At 38.7% G+C, this 17,886-nt stretch overlaps 1 non-coding gene across 1 annotated transcript; it reads left to right on the top strand.

Annotated features, from left to right (window-relative positions):
- The first annotated feature begins 1,998 nt into the window (after positions 1–1,998).
- On the top strand, positions 1,999–2,106 carry LOC148574511 (small nucleolar RNA R71). Its single transcript, XR_015906855.1, has one exon. It is a non-coding gene; the product is annotated as a small nucleolar RNA R71 (small nucleolar RNA).
- Positions 2,107–17,886: the final 15,780 nt, after the last annotated feature.

The following is a 17,886-nucleotide window of genomic DNA, read 5'->3' as shown; positions in this document are numbered from 1 at the left end:
GCGTTCAACGCCCATTTGTGTGCCATTTCTGGCGTTCAGCGCCCAGAAGCTGCCCATTTTGGGCGTTCAGCGCCAGAACCATGCTCTGTTCTGGCGCTGAACGCCAGACAGATGCTCCTCCAGGGTGTGATTTTTCTTCTGCTATTTTTGATTCCGTTTTCAATTTTTATATTTATTTTGTGACTCCACATGATCATGAACCTACAAAGACATATAACTAAGAAAAATATAGTTAGATAAAGAAAAATTGGGTTGCCTCCCAACAAGCGCTTCTTTAATGTCAATAGCTTGACAGTGGGCTCTCATGGAGCCTCACAGATGTGCAGAGCTTTGTTGAGACTCTCCAACACCAAACTTAGAGTTTGGATATGGGAGTTCAACACCAAACTTAGAGTTTGGTTGTGGCCTCCCAACACCAAACTTAGAGTTTGACTATGGGGGCTTTGTTTGACTCTGCTTTGAGAGAAGCTTTTTCTGCTTCCTCTCCATGTTTGCAGAGGGAGATCCTTGAGTTTTAAACACAAGGGAGTCCTTATTCCATTGAAGGACTATTTCACCTCTGTCAACATCAATTACAGCTCTTGCTGTGGCCAGGAAAGGTCTTCCTAGGATGATGGATTCATCCTCTTCCTTTCCCGTATCCAGGACTATGAAATCAGCAGGGATGTAAAGGCCTTCAACCTTTACTAACATGTCCTCTACTTGTCCATAAGCCTGTTTTCTTGAACTGTCTGCCATCTCTAATGAGATTTTAGCAGCTTGCACCCCATAGATTCCCAGTTTCTCTATTACAGAGAGGGGCATGAGGTTTATTCCTGAACCAAGGTCACATAGAGCCTTAAAGATCATGGTGCCTATGGTACAGGGTATTATGAACTTTCCAGGATCCTGTCTCTTCTGAGGCAATGTCAGTTGATCCAGATCACTTAGTTCATTGATGAACAAGGGAGGTTCAACTTCCCAAGTATCAATGCCAAATAATTTGGCATTCAGCTTTATGATTGCACCAAGAAACTTGGCTGTTTGCTCTTCAGTAACATCCTCATTCTCTTCAGAAGAGGAATACTCATCAGAGCTCATGAAGGGCATAAGGAGGTTCAATGGAATCTCTATGGTCTCTAGATGAGCCTCAAAGTCCTTTGGTTCCTCAGAAGGAAGCTCCTTATTGATCACTGGACGTCCTAGGAGGTCTTCCTCCTTGGGATTCACGTTCTCCACTCCCCTTGTAGGTTCGGCCATGGTGCTTATGTCAATGGCCTTGCACTCTCCTTTTGGGTTCTCTTCTGTATTGCTTGGGAGAGTACTGGGAGGGATTTCAGTGATCCTTTTACTCAGCTGGCCCACTTGTGCTTCCAAATTTCTAATGGAAGATCTTGTTTCATTCATGAAACATACAGTAGCCTTAGACAGATCAGAGACTAAGTTTACCAAATTAGAAGTATTTTGTTCAGGATTCTCTGTCTGTTGCTGAGTGGATGATGGAAAAGGTTTATTATTGTTAAACCTGTTTCTTCCACCATTATTAAAGCCTTGTTGAGACTTTTGATCCTTCCATGAGAAATTGGGGTGATTTCTCCATGATGAGTTATAGGTGTTTCCATAAGGTTCACCTAAGTAATTTACCTCTGCTATTGCAGGGTTCTCAGGATCATATGCTTCTTCTGCATAAGAAGCCTCTTGAGTACTGTTGGATGCAGCTTGCATTCCATTCAGACTCTGAGAAATCATATTGACTTGCTGAGTCAATATTTTATTCTGAGCCAATATGGCATTCAGAGTATCAACTTCAAGAACTCCCTTCTTCATAGGCGTCCCATTACTCAAAGGATTCCTTTCAGAAGTGTACATGAACTGGTTATTGGCAACCATGTCAATGAGTTCTTGAGCTTCTGCAGGCGTTTTCTTTAGGTGAATGGATCCACCTGCAGAAGTGTCCAGTGACATCTTTGATAGCTCAGATAAACCATCATAGAATATATCCAGGATGGTCCATTCTGAAAGCATGTCAGAAGGACACTTTTTGGTCAACTGTTTGTATCTTTCCCAAGCTTCATAGAGGGATTCACCTTCTTTCTGTTTGAAAGTTTGAACATCCACTCTAAGCTTGCTCAGCTTTTGAGGAGGAAAGAACTTGGCTAAGATAGCCGTGACCAGCTTATCCCAAGAGTTCAGGCTATCTTTAGGTTGAGAGTCCAACCATATTCTAGCTCTGTCTCTTACAGCAAAAGGGAAAAGCATGAGCCTGTAGACTTTAGGATCTACTCCATTAGTCTTAACAGTATCACATATCTGCAAGAATTCAGTTAAGAACTGAAAAGGATCTTCAGATGGAAGTCCATGAAACTTGCAGTTCTGCTGCATCAGAGAAACTAATTGAGGTTTCAGCTCAAAGTTGTTTGCTCCAATGGCAGGAATGGAGATGCTTCTTCCATGTAAATTGGAATTAGGTGCAGTAAAGTCACCAAGCATCTTCCTTACATTATTATTATTTTCGGCTGCTATCTCCTCTTCCTGTTCGAAATTTCTGAAAGGTTATCTCTGGATTGTTGTAATTTAGCTTCTCTTAATTTTCTCTTCAGAGTCCTTTCAGGTTCTGGATCTGCTTCAACAAGAATATTCTTGTCCTTGCTCCTGCTCATATGACAAAGAAGAGGGCACAGAAAAAAAATAATAATAATAATATGGATCCTTTATACCACAGTATAGGGATCCCTGTGTGAGTAGAAGAAGAGGGGGAGACAAAGAATGTAATATAATGGAAGAAACACAACTGTGAGGAGGGTTGAGATGTGAGATGAGATGTTAGTAGATGAATAAATAAATAGAATAAGATGGAAGAGGGAGAATTTTCAAAAATAATTTTTTTGAAAAAGGGTTAGTGATTTTCGAAAATAGTTTTTGAAAAAGGTTAGTAATTTTCGAAAAATTTTGAAATCAAAGATAAAAATAATTAGTTAATTAAAAAGAAATTTTTGAAAAAGAGGGAAGATATTTTCGAAAATTAGAGAGAGAGAGAGTTAGTTAGATAGTTTTGAAAAATTTAAGAAACAAACAAAAAGTTAGTTAGTTAGTTGAAACAAATTTTGAAAAGATAAGAAGTTAGGAAGTTGGAAGAGATATTTTGAAATTATATTTTTGAAAAAGATAAGGTGAGAAGATATTTTTGAAAAGATATGATAGAAATTAGTTTTTGAAAAAGATTTGATTTTTAAAATCACAATTAATGACTTGATTCATAAGAAATCACAAGATATGATTCTAGAACTCAAAGTTTGAATCTTTCTTAACAAGCAAGTAACAAACTTGAAATTTTTGAATCAAAACATTAATTGTTATTGTTATTTTCGAAAATTTGGTTTAAAAATAAGAAAAAGATTTTTGAAAAATATTTTTTTGAATTTTCAAAAATAACTAAGAATTTTGAAAAAGATTTGATTTTTGAAAAAGATTTTGAAAAAGATAAGATTTTCAAATTGAAAATTTGATTTGACTCATAAGAAACAACTTGATTTTTAAAAAAAATTTGAAAAAGTCAACTCAAATTTTCGAATTTGATGAGAGAGAAAAAGGGAAAGATATTTTTTTTTATTTTTGAATTTTTAATGAAGAGAGAGAAAAACAAGAAAAATGATGCAATGCATGAGAATTTTAGATCAAAACATGTGATGCATGCAAGAATGCTATGAATGTCAAGATGAACACCAAGAACACTTTGAATGTCATGATGAACATCAAGAACATATTTTTGAAAAATTTTTAATGCAAAGAAAACATGCAAGACACCAAACTTAGAATTCTTTAATGCTTAGACACTAAGAATTCAAGAATGCATATGATAAACATGAAAAGACACAAAATAAAAAATCATCAAGATTAAACAAGAAGACTTACCAAGAACAACTTGAAGATCATGAAGAACACTATGAATGCATGAATTTTCGAAAAAAATGCAAGATGCACATGCAATTGACACCAAACTTATAACATGACTCAAGACTCAAACAAGAAACAGAAAAATATTTTTGATTTTTATGATTTTCTATTTTTTTTGGATTTTTTTTTTGAAAATTAATTGAAAAAGAAAAAATAAGGATTCCAAAATTTTTAACATGAATTCCAGGAATCTTGCATTCTTAGTCTAAAGCTTCAGTCCAGGAATTAGACATAGCTCACTAGCCAGCCAAGCTTTCAATGAAAGCTTCGGTCCAAAACACTAGACATGGCCAATGGCCAGCCAAGCTTCAGCAGGTGAATCAGGAACAGCAGCAGGTGGATTAGCAACAACTAGCTTGCTCTTGATAACAAATTGCTGCCTCAGTCCAAATAAATTTAGACATGGCTTTACAGCCAGCCAGGCTTCACATGCTTCATGAAACACTAGAATTCATTCTTAAAAATTTTGAATACAATTTTTGAAAACATTTTTTTTTAAACATTTTTTTTTTGAAAACAGATGAGAAATTTTTGAAATATTTTTGAAAAATTTTTGAAAAGAAAACGAAAAGAAAGTTACCTAATCTGAGCAACAAGTTGAACTGTCAGTTGTCCAAACTCGAACAATCCTCGGCAACGGCGCCAAAAACTTGGTACGCGGAATCGTGATTACACTTTAATTATATAAAATTCATTGCTCTTTCTATCCCTGGAAATGGCGCCAAAAACATGATGCCAAGACCATGGTTCACAACTCCGTGTAACTAACCAGCAAGTGCACTGGGTCGTCCAAGTAATACCTTACGTGAGTAAGGGTCGAATCCCACGGAGATTGTTGGTATGAAGCAAGCTATGGTCACCTTGCAAATCTTAGTTAGGCAGATATAAATTGATAATGGTGTTTTCGAATAATAATTAATAGAATAGGGATAGAAATACTTATGTAATTCATTGGTGAGAATTTCAGATAAGTGAATGGAGATGCTTTCGTTCCTCTGAACCTCTGCTTTCCTGCTATCTTCATCCAATCAGTCTTACTCCTTTCCATGGCTGGCTTTATGTGATACATCACCACTGTCAATGGCTACTTTCGGTCATCTCTCGGGAAAATGATCCAATGCCCTGTCACGGCACGACTAATCATCTGGAGGCATCACCCTTGTCAATGGCTTCATCTTATCCTCTCAGTGAAAATGGTCAACGCACCCTGTCATGGCACGGCTATTCATCTGTCGATTCTCAATCATGCTGGAATAGGATTTACTATCCTTTTGCGTCTGTCACTAACGCCCCGCAATCGCGAGTTTGGAGCTTGTCACAGTCATTCATTCATTGAATCCTACTCGAAATACCACAGACAAGGTTTAGACCTTCCAGATTCTCTTGAATGCCGCCATCATTCTAGCTTACACCACGAAGATTCTGGTTAGGAGATCTAAGAGATACTCATTCAGTCTAAGGTAGAACGGAAGTGGTTGTCATGCACGCGTTCATAGGGAATGAGGATGGTTGTCACGTTCATCACATTCAGATTGAAGTACGAATGAATATCTTAGAAGCGAAACAAGATGAATTGAATAGAAAACAGTAGTACTTTGCATTAATCTTTGAGGAACAGCAGAGCTCCACACCTTAATCTATGGAGTGTAGAAACTCTACCGTTAAAATACATAAGTGAAAGGTCCAGGCATGGCCGAATGGCCAGCCCCTCTGATCTAAGAACCAGGCGTCCAAAGATGGTCAAAAAGACGCCTCATACAATAATAAAATGTTCTATTTATAATAAACTAGCTACTAGGGTTTATAGAAGTAAGTAATTGATGCATAAATCCACTTCCGGGGCCCACTTGGTGTGTGCTTGGGCTGAGCTTGAGTGTTGCACGTGTAGAGGTCCTTTTGTGGAGTTGAACGCCAGCTTTTGTGCCAGTTTGGGCGTTCAACTCTGGTTTTGGCTCCTTTTCTGGCGCTGGACGCTAGATTTGGGCAGAGAACTGGCGTTGAACGCCAATTTGCGTCATCTAAACTTGGCCAAAGCATGGACTATTATACATTGCTGGAAAGCCCTGGATGTCTAATTTCCAACGCAATTGGAAGCGCGCCATTTCAAGTTCTGTAGCTCCAGAAAATTCTCTTTGAGTGCAGGGAGGTCAGAATCCAACAACATCAGCAGTCCTTCTTCAACCTCTGAATCTGATTTTTGCTCAAGTCCCTCAATTTCAGTCAGAAAATACCTGAAATCACAGAAAAACACACAAACTCATAGTAAAGTCCAGAAATGTGAATTTAACATAAAAACTAATGAAAACATCCCTAAAAGTAACTAGATCCTACTAAAAACATACTAAAAATAATGTCAAAAAGCGTATAAATTATCCGCTCATTAGTTACAGAAGAAGATCCTTGAGCCTTAAACACAAGGTAGTCCTCATTCACTTGAAGGACTAACTCTCCTCTGTCCACATGAATCACAGCTCTTGTTGTGGCTAGGAAGGGTCTTCCAAGGATGATGGATTCATCTTCATCCTTCCCAGTCTCTAGGATTATGAAGTCAGCAGGGATGTAGTAGCCTTCAACCTTCATTAAGACATCCTCTACAAGTCCATAAGCCTGTTTCCTTGAATTGTCTACCATCTCTAGTGAGATTCTTGCAGCTTGCACCTCAAAGATACCTAGTTTCTCCATTACAGAGAGGGGCATGAGGTTTATACTTGACCCAATGTCACACAGAGCCTTCTTAAAGGTCATGGTGCCTATGGTACAAGGTATTAAGAACTTTCCAGGATCCTGTTTCTTCTGAGGTAATTTTAGTTGAACCAGATCATTTAGTTCATTGATGAGTAATGGGGGTTCATCCTCCCAAGTCTCATTACCAATTAACTTGGCATTCAACTTCATGATTGCTCCTAGATACTGAGCAACATGCTCTTCAACAATGTCGTCATCCTCTTCAGAGGAAGAATACTCATCAGAGCTCATGAATGGCAACAGTAAGTTCAGTGGAATCTCTATGGTCTCTACATGAGCCTCAGATTCCTTTGGTTCCTCATTAGGAACTCCTTGGAGGCTAGTGAACGTCCATTGAGGTCTTCCTCACTGGAAATCACTGCCTTTCCCTCCTCTACAAGTTCGGCCATGTGGGACGTGTTTATGGCCTTGCACTCTCTTTTTGGATTCTCTTCTGTATTGCTTGGGAGAGTACTAGGAGGGAGTTCAGTAACTCTTTTACTCTGCTGACCCACTTGTGCCTCCAAATTTCTAATGGAGGATTTTGCTTCAATCATGAAACTAAGAGTGGTCTTAGATAGATTAGAGACTACAGTTGCTAAGTCAGAGTGGCTCTGCTTAGAATTCTCTGTCTGTTGCTGAGAAGATGATGGAAAAGGTTTGCTGTTGCCAAACCTGTTTCTTCCACCATTGGTATTATTGAAGCTTTGATTAGGCTTCTGTTGATCCTTCCATGAGAGATTAGGATGATCCCTTGACGAGCGAGATTTAATGTTAGTAAAGAATGAAAATAATCGTGTTGTAAGTATAGTTTCTAAACTAACAGAAAATCCCTTCGTACAAACGTTTTGGTTGTCACAAGTAACAAACTCCTTTAAAATTGATAACCGAAGTATTTAAACCTCGGGTCGTCTTCTCAAGGAACTGCAGGGAAGTATGTTCTTATTATTGGTTATGAAGATTGTAAATTGGGGTCTTTAAAAATAAGGAAAGAGTAATTTAAATGGCAAATAAAATAAATAAATAACTGTAAAATAAACTCTTGGCAAGGTATAAGAAATTGGAAGTCCTATCCTAGTTATCCTTATCAATGGTGATGAGAATTGAGTCTTAATCCCACTTAGTTAGCCTTTACTAAAGCAAAGGAAGATCAAGTGGATTAATTAGTCTGAACTTCAGGTTATGGTCAATCCCTAAGAAAAGACTGGAATTATTGAAGTTCAATTATATTAACAAGATAACAATTATCAATCACGTTGAGTTTGATAACTCCTGAGTTACTGATTTCTTGACCAAGACCAGAAGGGAAAAAAGTAAATCTGCTGGAATAAAAAAAATGTCTTCAGATTAGAAATAACAATAATGTAAATAAAAGAAAGCAATCATAAACTGAAATACCTCAAATATCATTAATTAAGAGAATTATCTGTAACATAGAAAAGTTCATAAATCAATATTGAGAAAATAAATAAAAAGGAATATTGAACCTGATGAAAAGAGATAATCCTGAAAGCAAAAGAAATCCTAATTCTAAATCCTAAAAGAGAGAGGAGAGAACCTCTCTCTAAAAACAACATCTAAATCATCAAAAGTAACTAATTGGAGACCCTCCTTTCAATAGATGCATTCTTCCACTTCATAACCTCTGATCTGTGCCTTCTAGACTTGGATTTGGGCCAAAAAGGGCTTCAGAAATCGCTGGGAGCGTTTTCTGTAATTTCTGGTGCGTGGCCTTTGAGACGCGTCCGCGTGGGTCACTCGGTCGCGTCATTTGGTGTTTTTCTTGTCACGCGTTCGCTTCGGTCAAGCACCCGCGTCATCTGCGTTTTGCTCGTGGCGCGCGATCACGTCATTCACGCGTTCCCGTTGTTGCCTTTTCGCGCTAGGCATGCGGCCGCGTCGTCCATGCATTCGCGTCGCTGCCAGCTTCTTCAAAAATTCCATTTTGTGCTTTCCTTCCATTTTTGTATGTTTCCTTTCCATCCTTTAAGTCATTCTTGCCTTAGAAGATCTGAAACTTCTCAACACACAAATCACGGCATCAAATGGTAATAAAAGGGTAATTAAAATAATTATTTTTAAAGCATAGGAAACATGTTTTTCACATACATCACATAATAAGGAAGGGAAAGTAAAACCATGTAATTAACATGAATAAGTGAGTGAAGGTTTGAATAAATCACTTAAATTGAGCACAAAATATATCATAAAATATGGGTTTATCAACCTCCTCACACTTAAACAATAGCATGTCCTCATGCTAAATCCAAGATAAAGAGTAAGGTAAGGTTGAAGTGGTGGAATCTCATGTAATGCAATCTATTCTAAATGTAACTACCTAAATGAATCATGCAATTCTAATTGTTATTCACTTGTATATAAAACTTACATGTAGTTAAATTAATTCACATTCTCAAGGTATTATATATGCATAGCCAAACCTTAGATAATGATAAATAACCTTTACAATTGAGATGGGAAAGAGAAATATTTTATAAACTTGCAAGACAATTAACAATTTAAGCAGAGATATATGTTGATGAGCTATTGAACCCTCACTAGATTTTGTGTTTACTCTCTAGTCACTCAATTTTTATTGGGTTAATCACTCTATTCTTCTTTTTATCCTTACTTTCTATAACTTTGTTCTTCATCTAACCAATCAACAATTATAGAATATAGGCATACAAAAATCATGAGGTCTTTTCCAAGGTTGTAATGGGGCCAAGGTAAAGGTAAGGGTATATATATAAGGCTAAGTGAGCTAATAAGTGAATCCTTGATTAGTCTAAGATCTCACCTAACATACATATTTTGTAATTCAAAGGTTTCTTTACCTATTTACCCAATTTTTCCTACTTTTTATGTTACATGCTCATGCCTTAATTTTAATTTTTATCCCATGTGCATTGCTTTTTTTTTTTTTTACATTTGGGGAATTCTTTTGTATCCCCATATTTGGGTACTGAAATAAAATATATAAAAAAATTTTTAATGCACATGGTAATTTAATTGCTTTGATTTCACATGAGCATGCTTCCCAAAATTTTATTTTGAAATATTTTTATTCTTTTTAACTTTCTACCTTTGTTTCTATCATCCATGTTCCCATAAGGTTCCCCACACTTAAACAATTACACAATTTCTATTTTAAGCTAACCAAGGATTCAACTTGGGATTTTTATTTTGTTTTTCTGCTTAAGGTTAGTAATGTGGTTTATAGAACAGGAGGGGTTTTAAAGGCTCAAGGGGGCTAACAAAGGTGATGTAAAAGGTAGGCTAATTTGGGATAAGTGAGCTAGAATCAAACAATGGCCTCAATCACTTTCTTGGTATGTATCTATATTCTATAATCGGACATATAGATTAAAACAAAGTAAAGAACACCAGAATAAAAAAGAAGGACGAAACACACAGGAATAAAATATTATGGTTTGAATGTAACCATACAATTAAGCTCAAAACTCACAGGCTGTGTGTTCTCTAGCTCAAAAATCATATATCAGTTATGTATGTCATGCAAGTAAAAATTAAGAGTTCCCATTATTCTCAATGTAAATCTTAGGGTGGCTTTAAAGCTTTAGTGTTTCTCCTTGATGAAATGTTGTTAACTAACTAACACGTAATGCTATATATACAAGGTGTGTGGATTGTTTCTGTTCTGTTCAAGTCTCTAGTTTACTTCCTTTTTGTATTTTCAATTCGAACTAAGCTATCTTATGCTAAAAAGGGTAAACTATACTAATTAATCCACATTTTCTATAACTAATAAGTTAGAATTGCAACTAAACTAAATGGCTAAAATATGAACTAAAGTGCAAAATGCAAAAATAGAGTAAAAATACATGAAAAGAGTAATGTATAAGTACTGAGAAATAAAAATAAAGATCAAAATACAGAAAAATAACAAAATAAAATAAAAAGAGTCTGTAGTGGTTCACCAAGAAAAATACGCCAGAGATGGCGACCTCCCCACACTTATAATAAAGCATCGTCCTTGATGCTCACTCAAGCAGGGTGTGAAGGAGTGTCATCACTGGAAAGATGGGTGGCTGGAGTCTCTGCAGTGGTGGTCTGAGGATCTGTCTGCTGCAGAGGAGGTGCTGACTGAATAGGAACCTTTGGGTCTGCAGCCTGAATCTGATGCGGGGCCTCCTGCTGTGATGCAGCCTGCTTTGGGCCTGCCTGCTCAGCCTCTCTCTGTGGATAGGTCTCTGCCTCATGATCATCTGCCTCCTCCTCAGATGGCTCTGATGGTGTGTTAGGCTCGGAGGGGATGTCACCGCCAGAACGGATCATCAGCTTCAGGTGCTCATAGCGTCGCTTGCTGCGACGCTCAGATCTCTCATATCGGCGCCGGTTGCGGCGCTCCATCTGGTCTAGCTGCTGGAACAGACGGTGTACGAGGTGATAAACGGGCTCTGAGGCAGGTGGAGGTGCAGTGGTGGTAGCTGGGGTAGCTGTAGATGAAGAAGGTCCGGCGGAAGGTGCCGCTGTCTCATCAGTAGCAGTGAGGAATGGAGGTCTGTAGCCCAAAGCCAGAAAGTTTCTGCTGTGAGGGATAATCTTCTTGCATTCTGCAGCAGGTGGCTTCTTATCAGCATCCTCCCAAGGCACGTCAGCTCGACGGCCGAGCTGGGTAATCAGATATGGGAAGGGGAGAGTGCCTTGGACATGGACCCAGGCCATGTAGTACCGGATGAATCGTGGCAGGTACAGGTCCTTACCCTCCATCACACACCTCATGAAGCGTATGTCCTCCTCAGCCTTTTGGTAACCATCAAGTTGATCGGATTTAGGCTGAAGCTGCAGAATATCCTCAATGGCCTCTTTAGTGACCAGTATCTGCTTCCCTCTTAGGTTCACTGCATCTAGGGAAGTTTTGAAGTAATTGCAGTAAAACTCTCTTACCCAAGAAGCATTGACCTCTGTCAGGTTTCTCTCTAAGAAGAACCAGCCTCTATGTTTGATCTGATCAGAGGTGTATTGCTGGAGTTCTTCCGGAATTTTCAGAGTCTGCTCCAGGTACAGGTTCCTGGAGGTTGCAAACACCGGATACTTCAACTCGCAATATCTGTTTGCAAACTTGATGCGGTCATTAGTAGGGAGTAGCTGGTCAGCCTTCTCCTGCGGGGTAAAGTATTTCTCCCGCCAGGAGTCATCGTGCATGATGTCCAGGATGGACATAGAGGATTCTCCTCTTTTTCATTTGCCAGTTGTTGCCTTTCCTTTTCCTTTTCTTTGAGTGTCAGACATCCTGAAAAACAGAAATCCAGGATATAATAAGAACAGAAAAACAAGTAGGCAAATAACAAAATAAGCACATAGTGGCAAAGGAGCAGTAGAATAATGAAATGAGTTGAGTAAATGTGCATTATGGATTGTATAGGAGATAGAAATCTGAGAAAAATTTCACAATCCAAAATGTGATATAAGTAGAATTCATGTTAATTAGGAAAAATTATCATCATGCCTTGGTTAGAAGGTTAAAGAGAATAGTGAAAAACCAAGAAGAGATGTTGTGAAAGTTAGGTTGGTTAAGAATAAAAAAGAGGTTAGGAAGTTGAAATCAGTGAGTTAGTAAAAAGAAGGTTAGAGTAAGTGGTCTGATGATCATTTTCTAAGTAACAAGAATTTACAATTAGAAGCTACAGTCAACTCATATTCAAACAAGAAAGTTGATGATGATTCATATAGATATGTAAATAGCAAAAAGTGGAATTGAATCATCCAAAAGGCAATTTATTAACCAGGAAATCGAAAAGAATAAGAAAGCTTTCCCGAGCATACATGAATTGGTTTGGTAAAAGCTGAGTAAAGTAGAATTCAAATTGCCAAAACCAAAACATGAATGAAAATCAGAATAGTTTACAGAAATTTGGGCAATATTCCGGCTAAAAGTGGATGGTCCCGGAAAATAAACAGCAAGTAGAATAGTTCATATGAATTAAAAGAAAGTGCAAAAAGATATAAATAATTTGAACATGAAAGAGCAGTCGCAATAGCAGCATGAACAGTAAGAACAGCATATGAAAAATACTTAGATCACAGCAATAGCAGAATTGCGAAAATTATAAAACAAGTAGCACGAACAGCGCAATTAATCAGGCCTAAATCCACTAACCACATCCTATGCTACCTAACCACCTAGAATCCACTACAACATGCATATCTAACTAGCCTAATTTTGAACATAAACGGAAAAAAATTCAAATAACTGCGAAAGGAAAGAAGAGTGGCATTCGGCGGAACCTGGTAGGAGAATGAATGAAAGTGGGGCAGAGAGATGGCTGGGGGGTGGTTACGGTGGTGGTTGAGGCGGTTGGCGCGGCGGTGAACGGCTGTCCGGTGGCAGGGGGGTTTCGGGTAGGGTAATGGGGGTAGGGGTTAAGGAGGAAGGATGGGAGGGGGTGAGGGTGGTGGTGGCTGGCACGGAGGCGCGGCAGTTGAGGCGGTTGGCCGCGGCGGTGGAAGAAGAAGAAGGAAGAATGAGGGGGATGTGGCGTTGCGGTGGGGTGATGTGATGCCAGGGCATCTTGGCCAGTTTCACTGACCTTTTCTTTACTGTTTTTAGGTTAGTTTCATGCATTTCTTTAGGAAATAAGCTAGTTTTGGGTAAATATTCACTTATGCCTTGATTCAAGCACACATTGTGCATTTTACATAATTTCATGAGGATTTTGCATAAGTTTAGTGACAAATATTATGTTGCATTACTCATGACTTGGACTAGAGCTTTGATGCACTTTATTGCTTGATTTCAGGACCAAAAAGGAAGCAAGAAAAGGGGAGGTAACTTGCAAGATTAATGAGAAAAGTGATTGCCAATAACATTCTCAAAAAGCCATCAATGCCCACGTTAGAGAGTCACGTTAACTAAGTTAACGTGAACTCTAACGTGGAGAAGAGAAGTTGAGCCAACGTTAGTGACACTTAACATTGTCACTAACGTTGGAAATTACTCATAAGTGGCCACGTTAGAAGCCACATTAACCTAGTTAACGTGGCCTCTAACGTTAAGGGGGGAAGAGAAGCCAACGTTAGTGACACTCAACATTGTCACTAACGTTGGCCTATGGTGCAAAGTACCACATTAACTCCCACGTTAACTTGGTTAACGTGGGAACTAACATAAAGGATGAAGAGTTGTCGACAACGTTAGTGACACTCAACATTGTCACTAACGTTGAAGCAACCACACAACCCCCAAGAGTCACGTTAACCTCCACGTTAACTTAGTTAACGTGGAAGCTAACGATGAGGAATGAAGGATGAGCCAACGTTAGTGACACTCAACATTGTCACTAATGTTGGGATGGCTAAAGATGGCTACGTTAGAGGCCACGTTAACCTAGTTAACGTGGACTCTAACGTGAGACCCAGGGGCACATTGGAACGTTAGTGACAATGTTGAGTGTCACTAACGTTCTCGAAGGTTGGCAAGGACCACGTTAGAAGCCACGTTAACCTAGTTAACGTAGGCTTTAACGTGAAACAAGAAGGGGCACACTGGAACGTTAGTGACAATGTTGAGTGTCACTAACGTTCTCGAAGGATTAACAAGGCAACGTTAAAAGCCACGTTAACCTAGTTAACGTGGGTTTTAACGTAAGGCAAAGGGGTGCATTGGAACGTTAGTGACAATGTTAAGTGTCACTAACGTTCTCGAACTTATATTCTCACTAAATATTAACACCCCTAACGTCCTGAGCTGAAGTCTCTGCCCACTTAGTACTTTCTCTCTGCAAGTAAAGCCAAGCCCAAATGAAGAAAAGAACTGCTTCAAACTCAAGATCCAAAGGCCCAAGACTTGAAGATCACACTAGAAGCTGAGAAGAGTAGTATATATAGGAGTAGCTTTGAATTGTAAAGAGCTCGGGAGGCTGGGAAAAAGAGAACTACTCTCTGTATTTTACTTTCTTTGCAAATTCTAGTTTTATGATGTATTCTCCATCTTTGTTTTCATTTTCAAGAGCCATGAACAACTAAACCCCTTTCATTGGGTTAGGGAGCTCTGTTGTAATTTGATGGATCAATACTAATTTTCATTATTCTTCTTCTATCTTTCCTCTTGATTTTAATTGAAAGCTTTCGATCTTCATCCAATTGAGTAGTTATCTTGGAAGAGAAGCTATTCAAACTTGGATCTCTTTTGAACCTTGAAAGAGGAATGAAGAGATCAAGCTAGAAATGCTTTCTCATGCTGGACCAAATTGGGTTTGGATGGGTATGTGACTATAACCCTCTCAATACTTGATTTGGGAAATGCATGTGGTATAATCAGTGACCATACTTCATCTCTTCTCATGAGCAGTTGACCAAGGAATTGGCTATTGATCAAGATTTGAGAGATTGAATTGCAAGAAATTGTAATTCAATCACTTAAGATTGTCAAGGAGATCAATGAGTGCATTGATTGAGGAAGAGATGAAAATGAACTTGATCCGGAGAATTGCAACATCTCCTAAGCCCAATGAACTCCCCATCTCTGATCTTACCCATTCTCTTTAATTTCTGCCATTTACTTTTATGAGCAAATCCCCCATTCCCATTTACAATTCTGCAATTTATTTTCAATCATTTACTTCCAGTCCTTTAATTCTAGCATTTACTTTTCTGTTATTTACATTCCCGACATTTTATTTTCTGCAACTCTCAACCCAAATCCTGGATTCGCTCAACTAGAAAATTCTTCTAATTAAAGTTGCTTGATCAATCAATCCCTGTGGGATTCGACCTCACTCTATTGTGAGTTTTTACTTGACGACAACTTCGGTACACTTGCCGAAGGGAGATTTGTTGAGAGACAAGTTTTCCATGCATCATGATGCCAGGGCATTTTGGCCAGTTTCACTGACCTTTTCTTTACTGTTTTTAGGGTTTAGGGTAGATATTCACTTACATCTTGATTCAAGCATACATTGTGCACTTTACATGATTTTATGAGAATTTTGCATGAATTATATGATAAATTGGATGATACATGACTCATGACTTGGACTAGAACTTTGATGCATTTTGTTGCTTGATTTCAGGACAAAGGAAGCAAAGAAGAACCACGTTAGCAGTCACGTTAGTCCCACTAACGTGACCTCTAACGTGGAATGGGTGCTAACGTGGAAAGTTAATGAGAAAGGTAATCGCCAATAACGCCCTCGAAGCCATCATAAGCCCACGTTAAGAGTCACGTTAACTAAGTTAACGTGAACTCTAACGTGGAAGAATACAATAAGGCCAACGTTAGTTACACTCCCCTTTGTCACTAACGTTGGACCAAGCTCATAATTGGCCACGTTAGTTGCCACGTTAACTTAGTTAACGTGGCTTCTAACATTAAGAAGCAAAAGGGAAGCCAACGTTAGTGACATTCACCTTTGTCACTAACGTTGGCCAAGCTTCCATAAGCCACATTAACTCCCACATTAACTTAGTTAACGTGGAAGCTAACGTGGAGAGAGCAATTGGTCGCCAACGTTAGTGACACTTACCTTTGACACTAACGTTGGGGTGAACCACCAAGAGCCACCATGAGCAACGTTAACTCCCATGTTAACTTAGTTAACGTGGAAGCTAATGTGGATAAAGAGATGAGGAGCCACCGTTAGTGACACTCACCTTTGTCACTAACGTTGGAGATGGCTAGCATGACTACATTAGAAGCCACGTTAACCTAGTTAACGTGGACTCTAACGTGAGAAATAGGGGCACATTGGAATGTTAGTGACAAAGGTAAGTGTCACTAACGTTCTCGAAGGATTGGCAAGCTTACGTTAAAAGACACGTTAACTAAGTTAACATAGACTCTAACATAGGAAAGGGGGAAGCTTATCAATGTTATTGGGAAAGGTAAGTCCCAATAACGTGTGCGAAGGGCCAAGAGGCAACGTTAGTGGTAATGTTTGTGCCACTAACGTTGAGGTTAACGTGGCTCATACTTGGGTGAGCAACGTTAGTGAAAAAGGTGATTGTCACTAACGTTCTCGAACCCACACTTTCACTTAACGTTAACACCACTAACGTCCTGAGCTAAAAGTCCGCTCCTACTTCACACTTTCTCTCTGCAAGCAAAGCTAAGCCCAATGAAGAAGATAACTGCTTCAAACTCAGGATCCAAAGGCCCATACCCAAGACTTGAAGAGCCAACTAGAAGATCAGAAGAGTAGTATATATAGGAGTAGCTTTGAATTAGTTAGAGAGCTGGAAACTTTAGGGAGCCTTTGGGCATAGAACTACTCTCTGTATTTACTTTCTCTAGACTTCTAGTTTTACTTTCAGCATGTATTCTCCATCTTTGTTTTCATTTTCCAGAGCTATGAACAACAAAACCCCTTTCATTGGGTTAGGGAGATCTGTTGTAATTTGATGGATCAATTTTAGTTTTCATTCTCCTTCTTCTATCTTTTCTCTTGATTTTACTAGAAAGCTTTCGATCTTCATCCAATTGGGTAGTTATCTTGGAAAAGAAGCTATTCATACTTGGATCTCTTCTGAACCTTGAAAGAGGATTGAAGGGATCATGCTAGAAATGCTTTCTCATGTTGGACCAAATTAGGTTTGGATGGATATGTGACTATAATCCTTCCAAAACTTGATTTGGAAAATGCATGTGGTATAATCAGTGACCATACTTCATCTCTTCTCTTGAGCAATTGACCAAGGAATTGGCTATTGATCAAGATTTGAGAGATTGAATTACAAGGAATTTTAATTCAATCACTTAAGATTGCCAAGGAGATCAATGAATGCATTGATTGAGGAAGAGATGAAAATGAACTTGATCCGGAGAATGCAACATCTCCTGAGCCCAATGAATTCCCCATTTCTGATCTTACCCATTTTCTTTAATTTCTGCCATTTACTTTTATGAGCAATTGCCCCATTCCCATTTAAGATTCTGCAATTTACTTTCCGCCATTTACATTCAGCTCTTTATTCCTAGCATTTACTGTTTCCACTATTTACTTTCCCGTCATTTAATTTTCTGCAATTCTCAACTCAAATTCTGGTTCGCTCAACTAGAACATTCCTTTAATTAAAGTTGCTTGATCAATCAATCTCTGTGGGATTCGACCTCACTCTATTGTGAGTTTTTACTTGACGAAGAATTCGGTACACTTGCTGAAGGAAATTTGTTGCGAGACAAGTTTTCCGTGTATCATGGGGTTTGGGGCGGGGTTGGCGGTGCGGCGGTCGGAGGTGGTGGTTGGGAGTGATGATGGTGGTTGGGTG

Source organism: Arachis ipaensis, chromosome B2 (genome assembly GCF_059453495.1).
Source record: "Arachis ipaensis isolate K30076 ecotype BB chromosome B2, ASM5945349v1, whole genome shotgun sequence".
In the NCBI taxonomy this organism is placed as follows: Eukaryota; Viridiplantae; Streptophyta; class Magnoliopsida; order Fabales; family Fabaceae; genus Arachis; species Arachis ipaensis.
Note: the sequence above shows the minus strand (reverse complement) of the source record. Positions and strands in the feature narration are given on the sequence as shown.